Source organism: Macaca fascicularis, chromosome 2, assembly GCF_037993035.2.
Source record: "Macaca fascicularis isolate 582-1 chromosome 2, T2T-MFA8v1.1".
Classification (NCBI taxonomy): Eukaryota; Metazoa; Chordata; class Mammalia; order Primates; family Cercopithecidae; genus Macaca; species Macaca fascicularis.
In genome coordinates, this window is record NC_088376.1 from 108148100 (window position 1) to 108167769 (window position 19670).

At 44.4% G+C, this 19670-nt stretch overlaps 1 long non-coding RNA gene and 1 pseudogene across 1 annotated transcript; both read right to left on the reverse strand.

Moving 5' to 3' along the window:
• LOC123572137 (small nucleolar RNA U3) lies at positions 1–206 on the reverse strand (annotated as a pseudogene).
• Positions 207–803: 597 nt separating this feature from the next.
• LOC135969714 (uncharacterized) lies at positions 804–19134 on the reverse strand. The gene is made up of 3 exons (XR_010585112.1): positions 18590–19134; positions 4808–4912; positions 804–4074 (listed from the first exon to the last, which is right to left on the reverse strand). It is a non-coding gene; the product is annotated as an uncharacterized lncRNA (long non-coding RNA).
• Between the last annotated feature and the right edge of the window lie 536 nt (positions 19135–19670).

Genomic DNA, 19670 nt, shown 5'->3' on the forward strand with positions numbered 1-19670 from the left:
ACCACTCAAACTGTGTCTTCTCCCTCTCCCAGAGGAAGAGAATGATCATCAGTGACAAATGACAGTTGCAGTGAACCACCACCAAGAGCCGGCTTAACGCTCAGGAGAGAGTGCTGCGCCTCCTCCTCATGGTTTCCAGTGTTCTACACATCTAGAGAAATTTCCCTAGTAACAAACTATAGAATGATCCCTGAAAGTTTACAGTTTTTGGGGGGTGGAGTTTTACTCTTGTTGCCCAGGTTGGAGAGAAGTGGTGCAATCTTGGCTCACTGCAACCTCCACCTCCTGGATTCAAGTGATTCTCCGGTCTCCGCCTCCGGAGTAGCTGGGATTACAGGCGCCTGCCACCACACCCAGCTAATTTTTTGTATTTCTAGTAGAGAGGGGATTTCACCATGTTGGCCAGGCTGGTCTCGAACTTCTGACCTCAGGTGATCCACCCACCTTGGCCTCCCAAAGTGCTGGGATTACAGGCGTGAGACACTGCACCCAGCTGATATACCAATTTTTTAAAAGGATTTTGTGTCTAGATTCATGAGGGCTATCAGTGGCCTTTTTTTTTTTTTTTTTTTTTTTTTTAATGTCTCTGTCAGGTTTTGATGTTGGGGATATACTAGCCTCATAAAATGAAATCTCTCCTCTTCTATTTTTTGAAAGAGCTATGTAAGATTCATATTACTGCTTCCCTACTTTTTTTTTTTGAGACAGGATCTTGCTCTGTCACCCAGATTGGAGTGCAGTGGCATGTTCGTGGCTCACTGCAGCCTCAGCCTTCTGGGCTTAAGCAGTCCTCCAGCCTCAACTTTTTGAGTATCTAGAACTGCAGACACATACCACTACACCCAGATAATAAAACAAACAAAACAAACAAAAAAAAAAAACAAAAGACAAAATCAAAACACATTTTTTGTGAAGACGAGGTCTTGTTATGTTCAGCCCAGGCTAGTCTCACAATCCTGGCCTCAAGTGATCCTCCTGCCTCAGCCTTCCAAAGTGCTGGGATTACAGGTATGAATCACCATGCTGGCCCTCTTTAAATTTTGGTAGAATTTACCAGTGAGCTTGGAGTTTTCTTTGTGGTAACTTTTTAAAAATTCATAAATTCAATCCTTTTATAGATACAAGGCTATTTAGATTTCGGTTTTTTCTTAGGTCACTTTTTTTTTCCTTCTCTAGCTTTAAAGGCCAAAAGAAAAAATATATATGGGCTGATTATCAATTGTAAGGCCATGATGGCATAACAGGAGTGCCCAAAGCTGCTGAGCATACCAGGACCATGCACTTTAAAAGGAGTGTGTTATGTAGAAATGCATTTGCAGAAAACAGTTCAAGGAACCAAGATGGTGGGGAAAGACAGCATGGATGAGAGAGTGGTGTTGGAGCAGAAGGGTGAAACAGATTTAGGAGCTTTAGGGTGCTTGAGAATAGAGAACAGGAAACTTTAATGGATTTTTATGGCCTAAATTGGACTCCTTTAAAGTTTTGAAAGAAACATGAATTAAGATTAAAATTCTTGTCTGCACTATGCTTCTTTAACAATGATATCCCTTTGGTGAGGCCGGGCGCGGTGGCTCACGCCTGTAATCCTAGCACTTTGGGAGGCCAAGGCAGGTGGATCATGAGGTCAGGAGTTCGAGACCAGCCTGACCAACATGATGAAACCCTGTCTGTACTAAAAATACAAAAATTAGCTGGGCGTGGTGATGCGCGCCTGTAATCCCAGCTACTCAGGAGGTTGAGGCAGGAGAATTGCTTGAATGAGGGAGGCAGAGCTTGCAGTGAGCCAAGACTGTGCTACTGCACTCCAGCCTGGGCAACACAGTATGACTCTGTCTCAAAAAAAAAGAAAAAAAAATGGCATCCCTTTGGGATACCACTGTGAATGCCAAGGGCACAGGGGAGGAATGATGGCACAGTTTAGTAAACATTGCTATTCCATTGCTCTATTTAAATCCACCTGAACTTCAATAAAATAACTTATGTACCTTGTTCCTATTGCTGTGTAACAAATTACCCCAGAACATAATGGAACACAACAAGCATTCCTTATTAGGCTCATGGATTCGTTAGGTCGGGAATTTGAATAGGACACAGTGAGCACAAGCAACCTCAGCTCCACACTGTCTTAGAGGCTCAGCTGGAAGACTCAAAGGTTGGGGGTGACCTGACCCTGAAAGCTGACATCTGAAAGCCTGTTAACTCATGAGAGTGGTGGTTGATGCTATTGGCTGAGACCTTAGCTACAGCTATTGGTCAGAACACCTACACGTGGCCTCTTTTGCGGCCTGAGCTTCTTCATAATATCTTGGCCGGGACCAAGCATCCCATGAGAGAAGGCCAGGTGGAGGCCTTTTCTAACCCAGCCTCAGTGGTTAGAGAGTGTCACTTTCAGCCCCTTTTCTTCATCAAGACCAACTGAAAGCCCATCCCAAGTTTAAGGTGAGAGGAAAGAAAGAGACTGTACACTTGATGGGGGAGTGGCAAGGTTCTGGAAAAGCATATGGGCCTGAAAATATTGCTGCAGCAATTTTTGGAAAATATAGTCTGCCACATACCTCCATGGTTGTCCCCTACAATGTCTGCTCTTGGAAATACTAGTGAAGCAACCGTCTCTCCCTAGTCACCTTGTGAGATGCTGACAGCTAGGTTGGAGGGGCAAAGTTCTCCTTATACCCTGCAGATTGATCATGAACTGTCACAGCAGTGGAGGCACCCATGTGCATTAACACGTGCCATGGGAGGGTATGAATGAGGGACCAGCTATTGGGGATGATACTTACATAGAATCCTATGTTGCCTCTGAGATCATGAGAAGGCTTAGAAAGCTTCCATCCCAGCTTTGGTACTCCATGGCCTTTTGTTGCCCTATCTCTTCTACTTCTGTACACTGTCCTTGGCTCTTTTTGTTATTGACCTTAGAACTCTGAGTTTTGTTTTGTTTTTTTCCCTTTTAGTTCCTGCAAGCAGAATGTGAGGTTTTTGTTGTTGTTATTTTTCTCTTACATACATACAGCAGGCACTTGGTAAATGCTTTGGGATGATAATGAGAGGAGGGAAAGGGGTGGCAGTTTTTCAGAGAGGAAGTGTGAGAAACTCTGCAGAAGCAGGGGATGCATTGCATCAGGAATCTCGAGCCAGAAGGGCTGTGGGGATTGGGTTCTCCTACAGCGGTGACCGTGGTTGCTGCAACTCGGTGAGGGGCAGTCCTATTAGACTTAGAACCAAAGTTCATTTCTACAAGCTGATGCTATTCATGTTAAAACATCCTCAGGAACCCAGAAAGCCCCCAGAACAAGATTGCGGAAGTTTTTCATTACAGAGCTAGCTCACTGGGGGCATTAAACTAGGAGTCAAAAAGCAAAAATAAGTGAGGCATCCTGTCTTAACAGCTAGAATGTTTTGGGTAAATTGTCTCCTTAATTGTAAGTCAGAGGAGTTTTAACTAAGAGAGGAGGTTTTTATGTGTTGCCCTGTGGCTCTGGAAAATTGGAGGGAAGTTCCAAGTTTTTCCATGTTCTTGGCTTCTGTAATAGACCTTTCAGGGCTATTGGCACAGCCTAGGAACTCTGCCTTTCTGACAACTCCCTCCTCTTCACATCCACAGGGGTGGCAGCCATGTTTGTGTTGGGAGTGAGGTACATCTCCCACAGCCACAGTTGATTGCAGAATTCATCTTTTCTCCCAGTGAGGAATTTCAGTGTGGGTCTGAGAGATGCTAGTCAGTGCCTTCTTGTTTTTGAGTCAAGGATGAGTAAATTGAATGTCTGGGTGGCCTGGCCTGTCACAGCACACAGCTCTGGGGATAAGCACCTTTCCCTCAAGATAATCTCTTATGGCTTTTGTGAATCAGGAACTGGGAGAACAGCTTGGTCAGATGGTTATGGCTCAGTGTCTCTCATGAGGTTGCAGTCAAGCAGTCAGCTGGGGCTGAGTACATCTGAAGGCTGTGATCATAGAAGCCAACTGGTACTGGGTATTGGTGGGAGGCCTCAGTTCCTTTTCACATGCACCACTCTGCAGGATTGCTTGGATGACCCCATCACGTGGAGTTCAGCTTTTCCCAGAGTGAGGGGTCTGTGAGACCAAGGTAGATTCTATGACCTAGCCTCAAAAATCACACCCTTCTGCTCCCATCGCAAATTCTAGCAATTCCATGGGATTAGCCCTGGTTCAGAATTGAAGGGGACTACACAAGGTGGACTACTGGGAGGTGAGGCTCACTGGAGCCCCTTCTGGGAGGCTGGCTGTCATAACTCCTTATATTTGCACAGCATTCCATGATTTATAAGGATTTTCCACATGCAATATCTCCCTAGATATTCAGAACAGCCCCCAAACCTGGCCTCTGCTTAGCTTTCTCTAGTCGTCCTTTCTCTCTACCCACTATGTCTCCCAGGCCCAGTCTCCTGTAAGTCCTTTAGCTTTTCCTTAACACACTCTGTATTTCTCTTACTGAAGCCATCCCTCCATGCATGCTTTCCCCAGTCTAGAATGCTCTTCTCACATCTCTTTGCCTAACTAATTCTCAGATGCCACCTTCTCTGGAAGTCCTCCCCAGTCCTCCATGCCTGGCTTTAGGGCTTAATATGGTTTGATGTTTGTTCCCTCCAAATCTCATGTTGAAATGTAATCCCCAGTGTTGGAGGTGGGGCCTGGCAGCACCAAAAGGCCATGCAGGTGTTTGAGTCGTGAGGATGGATCCCTCACAAATGGCTCGGTGCCCTTCCCACAGTAATGAGTTCGCATGAGATCTGGTTGTTGCAAAAGGAGCTTGGCACCTCCCACTCTGTCTTGCTCCCTCTCTTACCATGTGAGGATGTGCTGCTCCCGCTTCACCTTCTGCCATGAGCAGAAGCTCCTTGAGGCCTCATCAGAAGCCAAGCAGATGCCAGCGCCATGCTTCCTGTGCAGCCTGCAGAAACATGAGCCAAAGAAGCCTCTTTTCTTTATGAACTACCCAGCCTCAGGTATTCCCTTACAGTGACACAAAATGGACTGACACAGTGCCCTTCCTCTAGGTTCCCATAGCTCCTCATATTCCCCATCTAAACACTCCTCACGTGCTACTAACTTCCTGATTCTAATGTCTGACTCCCCACCCAGAGTGCCCGCTCCATGAAACCAGAGATGGTGTCTGTGCTGTTTGAGTGCCATCCCCACCACCTGGCACAGGGCTCAACATGTTTGTTGAATGCATGAATGGACAAGGCAAGCATCATTGTCCCCATTTTACAAAGGTGAAAACAGGGTGGAGGAGAGTAAGAGTTGGTCTGATCATGGTCAGTTTATGGCATAGCTGAACCTAAGCCCAGGTCACACCACCACCCAACACCCTTGTGCATCCTGGAAACAGGTTGCCAAGCAAATTTACGGCACTGTCCTCCGCCCCCACCCCTCATGGCTTTGGTCCTTGGTACTCTGATAGTTGTGTCCACTGTCTTTCTGGCCTGGACATCCCAGGCTGCTGGATGCGTGGCAGGAAAAGCCCTGATTACTAATTGATTTTATTCATTTCCCTGTGAAGCACATAGCAGGAGAATGTGCCATTAACGCATCTCAGTGAGACACAGCCAAAGATGCAAGCTCTATTCCCATGATTATGACTCCTGCACAACTAAAATAGTGATCTTAATTAAGAAGTAATGCATGGGGAGAGTGCTGGGGAAAGAGGCGGTGAACTTGGCGACGACAGGCTTTTGTGAGAAGAGAAGACGGCACTTCTGTCTGCTTAGGTTGTTGACATTTTCCTTCCCCCGCCACGAATCGTGACAAATAGTTGATATTTTTATTTTTCATTAGGGAAAAAGTACCAGCAATGTACTTAGGGAAAAAACCCAAGCCCAACAACCAGACTACCATTCACCGTGTCGCTTTAGCAGCTGCTATTAAAGGGGGCCAAATCAATGCCTTTGAACCCACAGACTTCCCAGAGCGGCCACTTCCAAAAGCCTGGCTCTGACAGGGGAGCCAGGAGGTGAGGCAGGGCTGGACCAGCCAGAGTGGGGACTGTGAGGTGGTCACCAAGTGGCAGGCACAGCCGCTCTGAAGGGCAGGGCCACCAGGAGCTTGTGGCAGGATGGAAGCAGAATTCAAGACAGTGGCGTCTCATGGCAGCGTGAGGGAGAGCTCCCGCAGCAGGGAGCTCAAAGGGCCAGAGGCACAGGAAAAGAAGGCACCTGGTTACCAGAGGCGAGAGATCCAGGCAGTCAGGTATGGGAGTCTATGAGTTCAGCAGCAACCAAACGACAATGAACTAAATTTAATATGGAAGCCAGATCCCACTCCACAGAGGAGCTTCCCATACACTCCCTTTTAAGGATAAAACTATTTTAATAATCAATAACACGTAGAAACACTTAACAAAAGAAGCTATACAAGTAGCCACTAAACATATGAAACAGGCCTCAACATTTTTAGTCACCAGGGAAATGGAAATTAAAGCTGTCATGAAATACCATTCATGCCACCAGCATGGCTGCAATCACAGTGACACCCACGTGGGGAACATGTGGGGCAACTGCTGGTGGGAATGCAAAACAGTAAAATCATTTTGGGAAACTGTTTCCCAAAGGTTTCTTATAAAACTAAACGTACATACATCTGCCTTACAATCCAGTCATTTCATTCTTAGATATTCACTCAAGAGAAGTGAAAGCACATGCCCACAAGATGATTTGTGTCTCAATGTTCATAGGCAACTTTATTCATAATAGCCCCAAACTGAAAACAACCCAAAAGTCTCTCAACAGGAGAAAGGATAAATACATTTTCCATATAGTGAAATGCACTCAGCAACTTACAAGAGAGAACTAACAATATAAGCAATCGGATGAATGAATCTCACAGGCATTGTGCTGAATGAAAGAAGCCAGATACAAGAGTCCACATTCATTTCTATGCAATCCAAGAACAGTCAAAACTTATGGTGATAGGAATCAGAATGTGGCTGGGGCCCAGTAACTAAGAGGGATATAAGGGAACTTTGCCGCCTGATGAAAACGTTCTATATCTTGTTTTGGGTGGTAGTTCCAGGAGTGTAGACATTTGTCAAAATCCATCAAGCTGAACTCCTATCATTGCACTTTGTTGTGTGCTAATTATACCTCAATTTTAAAAAATAATAGGCATATTGGGAGGCTGAGGAGGGCGGATCACGAGGTCAGGAAATCGAGACCATCCTGGCTAATACAGTGAAACCCCGTCTCTACTAAAAATACAAAAAATTAGCCGGGCATAGTGGTGGGCGCCTGTAGTCCCAGCTACTCAGGTGGCTGGGGCAGGAGAATGGCGTGAATCCAGGAGGCGGAGCTTGCAGTGAGCCGAGATCGTGCCACTGCACTCCAGCCTGGGCAACAAGCAAGACTCCGTCTGAAATAATAATAATAACAACAATAATAATAATAATAACAACATTAGGCCTAGGCAAACTGGAGTCTCTAAGTCTGGAATGACAAATACAAAATTCATATACTGTTACTGCCCCGGCAGACATTATTAATTGATTTCAGTGTTCTGTGCCTCTGAGCTTCAATGAGGCTTCAAATACATTACAATATTGCTGTCTAATCAGCCGCTTATCAATCCATCGATCTGTTAGGTGTCCAAACCAATGCAACTCATTACGGCTAGTGTGACCCTCAATCTGTTCCTCTAGTTTGGTAAGGGCTGGGGAAATTCAAGTTAGCTGTAAAAATAATAACCCTATTACAGAAAAGTTTTTAAATAACTCAAAATCCCATTCCTCTAGTACCACCACTAAACTGTTTTGTATATCCCCTTCTACTAAGTTGTCCTAGGCATAGCTTAACATACAAGGGTAGGGCAGGAGGGAGCCCCAGAGGGGGCCTCAGGAGGGGGCCTCAGGGGAAAGGCTGCTGTGCTGGCCTATTGCTGCCAACCACAGCATCCATGCCGGTGAGGCCAGACCCTACCTTGCCGCCTCCAGCAGGCCCTCCGCAGCACCTGGAGGGTTTAAAAGGACTGTATTCCAGAGGTCAGCTGGTTTGCCATTGAGATGCATTCTAAAAGTGGCTGATTCACTCTAGTGATTCTGGTGGGTCACTGCACAGCTCAAGGTCAACCCAACAATCAGAGGCTTCCACTGAAGAGGTGGGTGATGGGAATGTCCTACCTTCAGCATCTTCCAGGGGCCCCTCTGCCCTGTCTTAGGGGCAGAACTCTGCAATGCTATCAAGTATCATTTAATTATTAAAGCTGATTCAGGCCTGCTTTTTTTTCTTTTCTTTTTCTTTTTTTTTAAGGAAAGTCTGAGGATTGCTCATGGGCACTCCTGTGGCCTGCTCGCTGGAAAAGACAGCACTGTGAGTAGTGAAGTGGCTTGTTCTGAGCCCCTCTTTTACCATATATGAAATGGGGTACTAGTGCCCACTTCACATGCCTCACATGAGGAGTAATGAGTCAGCCTATGCCAAATACTTACCAGTAACTAGTGGTTTTCTTGTTCTCCTGCCCAAATTAAAGGGCCCTAGAGCTGCCCAAGAAGACTTTTTATTTTCAGCAAAGCCTCAACTTTTCCATCAGCATGCTTGCTGATTATAGCTTCTAAACCACCTTTCTAGTTAGCAGTAAAGGGCGCCTGTCCGCCAGACACAGTGAGCAATTTCCATTCTTTCAGGGGTATCTGCTCATCTTCTTCATTCTCCAAGACCTGAAGCCACCTTTGCACTCACAGGATAGGCCCTATGGTCTCATGTGGCTGCTCTGACCCCACTCCTCTGGCCAGAGCTGGTGGGCACACAGTCTGACACTGCCTGAGCTGGACCCTTAAATCTTATCTTTCAGAAATTTAGATTGTCATTGAGAAATGAGGTAGGTCACTCTTGGTCACATGACAAAGACAAAGGGATTTAGGGGCGGCCCCCTTTGGCCCCATGCATGGGCATATACAGACAGGAAGTGGGCAAATAGAGAACAGCAAAAACCTGCAGAGAGACGCAGAGCCCAGGGGCCCTGTGATATCCAAAAAGAGCATCTGAGAGATGCAAAAGAGGACATGCTGTGTGGTTTCATTTTTACAATTATCTAGGAAAGACAAAACAAATCTAAGGTGGTAGAAATCAGAACAATGGCTTCCTGGGGCAGGGAGTGAGGGGAGTTGGACAGCAAGGGGCCTGAGGGAACTCTGAGGGGGTGTAGTGATTATATAGGTGTAGGCATTTGTCAAAAGTCACCTTTCTATACACTTAAAATATGTGCATTTGGACCAGGCATGGTGGCTCACACCTGTAATCCCAGCACTTTGGGAGGCTGAGGTGGGTGGATTGCTTGAGGTCAGGAGTTCAAGACCAGCCTGACCAGCATGGTGAAACCCCGTCTCTACTAAAATTACAAAAATTAGCCAGGTGTGGTGGCGCATGCCTGTAATCCCAGCTACTCAGGAGGCTGAGGCAGGAGAATGGCTTGAATCCTGGAGGTGAAGATTGCAGTGAGCTGAGATTATGCCATTGCACTCCAATCTGGTTGACAGAGCAAGACTTCAACTCAAAAGAAAAAAAAAAAGTGCATGTGATTTTATGTAAATTATACCTCAATAAAGTCAACTTAAAAAAATAAAAAGAGGAAAGAGTGGCAGTCCTTCACAGCCTCTGTCTTTCCTGCCAGCAGCTGGGGAGAATGGTGCCTGGTTCTCTTCTACAGTGTGAGCATTCTGTGGGACCCTTGGATTCTTTTAGCAACTTTCCCCTACCTTCTGCTTAAGCCCATCTGAGAGGGTTTTTGCCACTTACAGCCCAAAATTTTTGAACAAGATAGTTTTGTGACAACTGATCCTGGAAAGAAACAGTGGCAGGGGTACAGTAATGTGTCATCCCCTGGGTTTGTGTAAGCCTCTCAAAAAGGGGACTTGCTCCTCTCCACTAACCCAAGCTTAAGTGTCTCCTTCCAGAGCTTTTACCAGTCATGTAGGATCATGTAACATATGTGTATGTGGTAGACATCAATTGAGTTAATCCATCCAAAATCCATTCTACCGTCCCCTGAAAACAATAACCCAATTTCTTTGGGGACCACTCCCCATCTAGCTTATATTTTTTGTTTAGCCTATGAGACTCAACTGAGGGAGACTGACCCCACCTCCTGGGACAAGGGTTGGGATACGGCCCAGGCCTGGTCCTAAGAGCATTCCCCTCCCCCAGCCCATATGCAAGCTGGGCCATCCTCTCCATCCCAGAACTGTTGGGGTACTCTGGGGGCAAGGTGCTGTCTTCCCGAGCCTAGAGCTCTTTGAGCCCCTAGATTGAGTTACAGCTAAAGCTCCAGATCTTCCCCCAGACTTTGTAATTGTAGGAACCAATTCATTTCCTTTTCTTGCTTAAAAGCTGAGTCTCTGCCACTTGTAAGAAAAAATGATCTGAGTCGGATGATATACATATTCATAGAGATTTAAAAAACCACAATTGGCATCATAACATCCATACTGGTCATCAACTTAGTTTTTAAAATGTCTTCACTTACATAACATCATGGATCTCTTTCCATTTCTGTACAGACTACCTTCCCATTCTCACTGCTGCACAGTATCCACGGAGACTACCTTCCCTTTCTCAATGCTGCACAGTGTCCACGGCCTGGGTAAATTACAATTTACTTAACAGGTCCCGCTTCACGAGGATGTCCTCTATTTTTGGTTTTACACAATTTGCTAAGTTTTTATTGTTGTGGTTATTAAAGAAACATACACACTTGATTGAGACAAAGTTGAACCACTAGAAAGGCCTAAAATGAAAACTCATCTGCCATCACTCCCCTCCCATGCCCAGTTTCATTCCCTGGGTATCACTACATCTAAGAGTTCCCAATTTTCCACTCCTCTTTTTGTTACCCGCTGCAGTCATCTGCTTTTTTTCCATCCTTCATCAGCCTTAGAATCCTACTTAATTTTTTTCTTTCTCTAGAGAATAATGAGCTTGTTGATGTAAAATTCCCATTGCCAAGAAATAATCGTTGCTAACAGTGATAGTCTAAGCCGAGGATATAGAGATTCATCCTAAAGTTTTCCCTCAAGGAGATCACAGTGTAGGAAGGGAAAAAGATAGATAAATAAGTGAAGGGAAGTATTCTAAAAGTTCATAGAAAGTTCAGTGGATTGGGAGGGTGAGGTGGGCAGATTGCTCAAGCTCAGGAGTTCAAGACCCAGCCTGGGCAACACAGCAAAATCGTGTCTCCACAAAATAATACAAAAATTATAATCGGGCGTGGTGGTGTATGCCCATAGTCCCAGCTACTTGGGAGGCTGAGGTGGGAGGATCACCTGAGCCCAGGAGGTGTAGGCTGCAGTGGGCTGAGGTCACGCCATTGCACTCCAACCTGGGCGACAGAGTGGGGCCCTGTTTCAAAAAACAAACAAACAAAAAATCCCAAAAGTTCAGTGGAGGTTCAAGGGAAAGAGCCATCAGTTCTAGGTGGGGATTCAGAGAGGGATTCACAGAAAAAGTGATTCCTAGGAGAAGAGTAGGTATTTTCCAGGTGGGCAAGGAAGTGAAGGGCAATCTGCTCCAAAGCAGAAGGAAGGAAGTAATGTTTCAGGGAGGGTCTGGTGGAGTGGGAAAAATCACTAGGCTATTTTATTTTATTCTAGGATATTTTCTTTCTTTCTGCAGTACATCTCTTAGATGTCTCTTTAGTGAGGATTTGTCAGTGGCAAACTCTCTTACTGTTGACGTTACTGAAGATGTCTCTATTTTACTCATTCTAGAGAAATGGTTTTGCTGGGCTTATAAATCTAGTTCACAATTATTTCTATCACCACTTTGAAGACATCATTTCACTCTCTTCCGGCTTCCATGTTTGATGTTGAGAAGTCAAATTTGATCTATCCTTGCTCCTTTGTGAGTAATCTGTCTTTTTTTCCCCCTCAGGTTTCTTTTAAGATCTTCTCTTTGTCTTTGACATTCTGTAGTTTCACTACAATGTGTCTGAGTATGTCCACCTTATGACTTACCCTGTTTGGGAGTTTCAAAAACTTTCTAAATATGGGGATTTATGTCTTTACTCAATTCTCCAAAACCCTCAGCTATTATATCTTTGAAAATTACCTCTTATCGCACTCTCTATTATCTGCTTTTGGAGCCCTGATTAGATCTATATTGGACCTTTTCACTCCATCCTTCAATGTTCTTAACCAGACTTTTCCATATCTTTCTGTCTCTGGCTGCATTCTGTGTATTTTCTTTGGATCTATGTTTGAAATTACAGATTCTCTCTGCAGTTGTGTCTATTTTGCTTTTCAACTCTTCTACAGAGATTTTAATTTCTATTACATTCTTTATTTCCAGAAGTTTTGTTTGGTTCTTTTAAAAATGTCTGCTTATTTTTATAAGCTCCTGCTTCTTACTTAGTTTCAAATTATCTCTGTTATTTACTTAATCACATTAAAATCATAGTTTATATTTAATAATTCTATTTTTTTTCTTTTGGCACTTATTCATGATGGCTTGCTTCCTTGGGCATTTTCTGATTTTATATTATGAGTTCATTTATGATGGGACTTTTCCAGTGGGAATTTTATGAGGGCTGTGTTGTGGGTACATGATTGCCTCTGTCAGGAGCTTTGGGCACTGTGGACCTGGGTCCTTCTAAATTCTTATTTTGGGATATTCTGGTATATTTCAGTGTACATTCAGACGTCACAGCTACAGGAGGGTTGGCCACTTGCCTTCAAATCTCAGAAGTTTTCATTTTTCCTCCTCTGCCAGAACTGATTCTGAGTCAATGTTTCTTGAAGTCAGCCTCTGCTAGGTAGGATACCTTTAACTTCACCCTTTTCCTCAAAGTGTAACCCCCTCTGAGTCTTGGGTTTGTGCAAAATTTTGTGGCTTTGGATCTATTACTGCTTAGGTCTAAGGCTTGGTCTACTGTTCATTCCTACCTCTTCCCCTTACTGTCTGCTTCCCTATGAGGAAATCCTAGGCTACTTTTCCCTAAAGATGACCTCAAGGTGTGAAGTGCCCTTTGGCTTGGTCTTTATTTACCTTCAAAGGCTCAGGTTCCTCCTGCTTTTCTGAATCACAGGTGATTCTCTTACTTTGCTTTGTTGCAGACCATTTCATTGCTATGGAGATTTTGCGAATACCTATATCTTTTTTTTTTTTTTTTTTTTTTTTTTTTTTTTTTTTTTTTTTTTAGATGGAGCCTTGCTCTGTTACCCAGGCTAGAGTGCAGTGGTGCGATCTTGGCTCACTGCAAGCTCCACCTCCTGGGTTCATGCCATTCTCCTGCCTCAGCCTCCTGAGTAGCTGGGACTACAGGCGCCGGCCACCATGCCCGGCTAATTTTTTTGTATTTTTAGTAGGCACGGGGTTTCACTGTGTTAGACAGGATGGTCTCGATCTCCTGACCTCGTGATCCGCCTGCCTCGGCCTCGCAAAATGCTGTGATTACAGGCGTGAGCCACCGCGCCCGGCCACCTATGTCTCTATCTATCTATCTATCTATCTATCTATCTATCTATCTATCTCCTCCATATCCTCAGGGGATTGGTTATATATGTATATATACACATGCACATAGGTATATGTATAACTAATGCACACAGTTGTTCCTTGGTATCCATGGGGGATTGACCAGGACTCATTGCAGAAACCAAAATTCGAGGATGCTCAAGTCCCTTCTATAAAATGGTGTAGTATTTGCACATAACCTACACACATCCTCCCATATACTTTTAAAAATATATACCTATTTTACAGAGGAGTCTCATATACTTTAAGTCATCTCTAGATTATTCATAATACCTAATACAATGTGAATGCTATATAAATAGTTGTTATACTGTATTGTTTTCTTGAATTTGTATTATTCTTGTTGTATTGGGGTATTTTTTTCCCAAATATTTTCAATCTGCAGTTGGTTGAATCCAATGATGTGGAACCCATGAATATGGAGAGCCAACTGTATATGCACCTGTGTGTTTAGCACATTGGAATATTTTTCTTCTAGAAGGTTTTAGGATGTTCAAATTGTTGACTTCTTCAGGCATTCCAATTTTCTTTGCACTGGCTTATCTCTGTACATATTTATTATCTTCTCTCTAATTGCATTAATATTTTTGTAGTTTTTCTTTGCATATCATGATTGTTATAAGTTTTTCCTTTATGATCGCAAATTGATTTTGAGCCTTCTATTTCCTGTTTCTTACTGTTTGTAATATTTTTATTAATTCTTTAGTGGTATTGTTTTGGTCCTCAATTTGTTTTCTTAGTTCTGAAAGATCTATTTGAATTTCAGTCTATTAACTTATCAACTCACCTTTCATTTCTTCTTTTTTTTTTTTAAACATTTTTTTGCCATTAGGCACTGTTTTAAAAATTTATTTATTTTTGAGACAGAGTCCCACTCTGTCACCCAGGCTGGAGTGCAGTGGTGCGATCTTGGCTCACTGTGACGTTCACCAACCCGGTTTGAGCGATTCTCCTGCCTCAGCCTCCTAAGTAGCTGGGATTACAGGTGCACACCACCATGCTCAGCTAATTTTTGTATTTTTAGTAGAGACGGGGTTTCACCATTGTTGGTCAGGCTGGCCTCGAACTCCTGACCTCGTGATCCGCCCGCCTCAGCCTCCCGAAGTGCTGGGATTACAAGCGTGAGCCACCGTAGCCAGCCTCAGTTCTTCTTTTATTGAATTCGTGGTCCCATTAGAAATAGCACTCATGAGGAATCTTTTCTGTTTTTTGAGTTTGTGTTTTATTTTAGAATATGATCTTCAACTATCCTTTGCATGTTTTGTTCTTGTCTTTCTTTTTGTTTATTGTAAAATGTTTTCATTGTTACCATGCTGTTCCTGTTAACTTGGTCATGTTGAATGTGGACAGCTATAACCACAGTCTATATTCCATGAAGAATTTCCCTATAAGTATTTTTTGTTCTATCTACTTCTCTGTAACCTGAGAGCCTGGAGCAGGAATGATTGCTCTTCTAATTCACTGTGGAGTCCTGAAGCCCTTGTTTTTGTCCTGAGAAATTATCTCCCCAGTTTTACCTTATCTTCTCAGTGGCTGCTCCCATCACTCTTACTCTGTCCCCCACTCCCAACCCCAAATAGAAAGGGGAAAAGAAAATATCACTTCTCTCCAGAAAGGTGGGGTGGGCTATGAGTAGAATTGTCATCATTCTGCTGACTCACCAGAGCCACATGTAAGAGGTATGTACACTGCACTCCATCATCTTCTGAGTTATTTTTTCCTCTGTCATCACTTCTTAATTCTTACGTCACTAGATTATGCCCTTGTCTGACTCTTACTGGTACATTTTTCTCATTTATTATTATTATTTTTTACTATTTTTGACATTTCCTTAGGAGTTGAGAGAGAAAGCTTCTGCGGGCCTATTTTACTTTGCCAACTCAACTGCGACTCATGTGTTTTCTATCTTCCAGAATTCTCTGGAACATTCTGCCCGATACAGGCTACCATTCTTGCTTCCCAGCACCTTTATAGTCTTATTCCTTAAACACAAACCAACTCCACAGGCACACACATGTCTTCTGACTTTTCCATGAAATGTTGAGGGAGCCCAGTGTGGTGGCTCACACCTGTAATCCCAACACTTTGGGAGGCTGAGGCGGGTGGATCTGCTGAGGTCAAGGGTTTGAGACCAGTCTGGCTAACATGGCCAAACCCCATCTCTACTACAAATACAAAAAAATTAGCCAGGTGTGGTGACGGGTGCCTGTAATCTCAGCTACACAGGAGGCTGAGGTAGGAGAATTGCTAGAATCCTGGGGGCAGAGGTTGCAGTGAGTTGAGATCGCACCACTGCACTCCAGCCTGGGTGATAGAGCAAGACTCCATCTCAGAATAAATAAATAAATAAAGAAAAGAAAAAAAATGTTGAGGTAAAGGAGCTGAGGAGGGGACCATGTCTTGGCCTTCAACTTGAACCCAACGCCTCTTTGGCTTTTCTTGAGAATTGAAATGTTAAAGGATCATGGAAGAAACATCTTGGCACTACCATACAAGACACTGTCTACCCAGTTATTCAATGTCCTTATACAGATACCTTTGGACAAACTCTTCTCCAAATAAACCAGCACACAGTACAGATTCCTCTCAGGGATAAGAGAATTTGCCTACTGATATTCTGCAGTCCTTCCTTATATTAGTCAAGTGGGCACTAATGTAATCTGTTTCCTTCTTTTCTTTGGCTGCCAAGAAATTAAGGTTTGTGTTTCATTTCTCAAAAGCAACTCACTGCATTCTAGGTTTTTGGTTTCATTCATTCCTCACTCTGTTACTACGATTCTATCTTTTATGCTTTTAGGGCGGGGGTAATCATTTGCTACCACAAACCAATTTGCAAATCTGTGATATATGAGGAATGCTTCCTCCTTTTAAGTAGTCACACCTCCCATAGTAACTAGTATGCCCCTCAGTATTTATTGAATAAACTAGCACACAGTACCGAAGAAGATAAGATACCCTGCTTTGTGGGTGCTTGTAGTTTATTCTTTATTAGTAATGCTTAATCTTAATCTTGTGACAATAAAGATCCTGGTAAAATTCTCTAAAATGAAGAGAAGTTAAAAGATCTGCTTTGAGTCCTCTCTTTTTAACAACTACTGAACAATCTTGGGCAGTCACCTCTCCAATCTGAATCTCGGTTTCTTTATCTATATTTTATTCACTTATTCATTCATTCACTGACTCATGAAACAAATTTTCCTGAACAACAACTCCGTCCCACACGCCATCTTGGGGCCCTGGATATAAAGGAACATGTAGTCCAGTTTGTCAGTTGTAGAAGTGAGTGCTTTAAAACTCTATGGTAGGCCGGGCGCGGTGGCTCAAGCCTGTAATCCCAGCACTTTGGGAGGCCGAGGCAGATGGATCATGAGGTCAGGAGATCGAGACCATCCTGGCTAACACAGTGAAACCTCGTCTCTACTAAAAAAAATACAAAAAAACTAGCCGGGTGAGGTGGCGGGCGCCAGCAGTCCCAGCTACTTGGGGGACTGAGGCAGGAGAATGGCGTGAACCCGAGAGGCGGAGCTTGCAGTGAGCCGAGATCGCGCCACTGCACTCCAGCCTGGGCGACAGAGTGAGACTCCGTCTCAAAAAAAAAAAAAAAAAAACAACTCTATGAAAACTTAGTGCCCCTTAGCGTATTTCATCCTCATAACAATCTTTTCAGTTCCCATTTTAAAGACGAGGAAAGCAAGTCCCAGATAGGTTAAGTAACTTGGCCAGGGTCTTTTAGCTCCAAGTCCAGTACTGACTGCTCTAGTGGTTTGTAAATCAAGAACCAGGGTACTGCCATCTATTTAAACCCTGCTCACATCCGAGCATGAGGCTGGACACCCAGAAGAGGCTGAACATTTGCTTGCTAATTGAAAAAAGGTCTTTTCTTTGAGAACTCACCAAAAGAAAGAATTGCTTGAGCCTATCTTCCTGGTTCACAGGACTTATAAGAAATGCAAATACATTTCCTTTTGCTGACTATATGCAGAGAGGCAAAAAATTTCTCCTTAAATAGCTGTCTTTGGGAAGAGCAGTGTGAACCAAAGTGCACTGGAGCAGCTCCCCAGTCAGCCTCCTGCGCTGCAGACACCGACTGGCGTCTGGGCTTTGCTGGAACACAGTGTATCTGTGAGTCCTTAGTGGTCACAGAGGAGGATATTTGACAGCAGAGCAGGCCCAGAATTCATCTCTTTCCTGATCAAAACATAGGCCACCTTCAACCCATCCTGTCTGGATATGTAGCTGCCCACACGAAAACAGGCGGCCTCAATTAAACACCCCTAAACAAAAACCTTTCCACAGAAAAGTTGTGAAAACAAAGTGACATGGTGACTGAAGTCATGAATGAAAAGCTGCTTCCCATGAGGTAGTTCCTCTCCCAGGGCACTGCAGGTGTCTGCCTGGCTTAGGTCCTCCAGCCCCACCTAGGTGGGAGGGCAAATACTGGAGACTCTGAGGGCTCTCTTTCAGTCTCCCCCTAATAATGGCTGCCTGACCAGCACTTCACAGTTTACAAAGCCTTTTCACACACTAATTACATGGCACTCCCCAGAGACCTTGTGAGCTGGGTATTATTTTTATTTAACAGAAAAGGAAAAGCAGGTGGAAACAGGGAGAGTAACTGGCTCAAGAAAACGTTGGTAAAAGTCAAAGCTAGAACCTGAATGATGGTCAGCAGCCTTGTCTGTGCTCCTAGAGCCCCCAGCATCCTGTGATCATGCTGGGGGCATTCTCTGCCCTTTGAGGACTCTCCATGACCCCTTAGGAAGTACCACTGAGCTACTCAGCCTCTCCCCTTTCACTTGCCCTGGTGTCCTTGGTGGAGCCAGTGGAGAACAGGAATAGCCTCAGCCAGGCCACTCTAGCCCTGGGCTTCAGGCTCATTGTGTTGCTCAGCACAAGCTGGAACCAGGAAACTTTTTTTTTTTAATCCCAACCCTAAATCTTTTGAAAACAGTCCTAGCTAAATATAACAAGGATGCCCTTTGGCACATCTTGCCAATCTTGCAGGTGAGTCATAGACCCTCACTCAAGGTGCCCAGGGATACAGTAGGTGCCATGTAGTTAAAAATACCTGCTGTGCTGGAAGGTGGCACAGATGGATTTAATGAGCTCACCTGCTCCTCCAAAGGCTTGCAGTAGTGTGGGTTGAGCCTGGCAGTGGGCAGATGTATGCTGAATTTCCTCTGGGCCTGAGGCCTGGTTATCAAACTGATGGAGTCCCTGGAGTCTTCTCAAACGCCCACAGAGCTTGCCCGACAGAAACATAGTAGAGTGTTGAGATTAGCAAGGGGTCAAGAAGCAGAAAGCCAGCTCCATTACTCCCTTCTGCAGAAATCACCTCCTTTGACAGTCCCAGAGGCAATGCCTTAGGTTGGGTTCCTCAGAAATGGAGCTTGAAACAAGGATTGACTGGGGGACTGCTCCTAGGCAAAACCTGTAAGGGACTGAGAGAGTTAGAATGGGGCAGGGAAGAAGCTGGGCAAACATGTAGCTTCAGCTGCAGTCTAGCTCAGCCTGATCCCATGGGGAGCTCACATGCAGAAATTGTCCCAACTGGAGGGAAGCCCTTTGACCTTTCGGTCCCCATGTCAGTCATCACTCTGACTGTGGCTGTGGGCTCCCCTTAGGGGAGGACATAATCTCCCCGGCTTTTCAGGATGAGGTGGCTCTGGAGAAGGAAGTCTCTGGAGAAGGAAACAGCTGTGTCATTAGCAGCTGGCATGCACTGCAGATGGGGGATGGATGTGGTGGCCTGATAAAGAGACACTGATGAGACAGCAACTGTATCTACTGCTGCCACCATCTCTTGAAGGCCAAAATGGTCCAGTCATTAGTTCATAGCAAAACATTATTTTCTATGTATCCCAAGGGCAGAGGGAAACCACATATGGTAGTAACTCATTCTTGTTTTACTTCTGATTCTTCCATGCAGGGAGCATTCCTCATGACTAAAGAAGAAGCAAAGGCATAACCTGACTAATTCCTTCTTTCCCCTTCCACATTGAGCTCCGACTACCCACAGCCCCTTTCATAGAGACACATGCCGAAGATTGCTGTCTTGCCCTTCATTCAGGTCAGTCTGCCTTTGTTGTACAATTGCCATGGCTCTAATCAGAGGTCTGCCCAACAGACTCTGATTAGAACATGATTAGACTCTGATTAGAACATGACTATTCCCTGTGACCAGGCTGAACA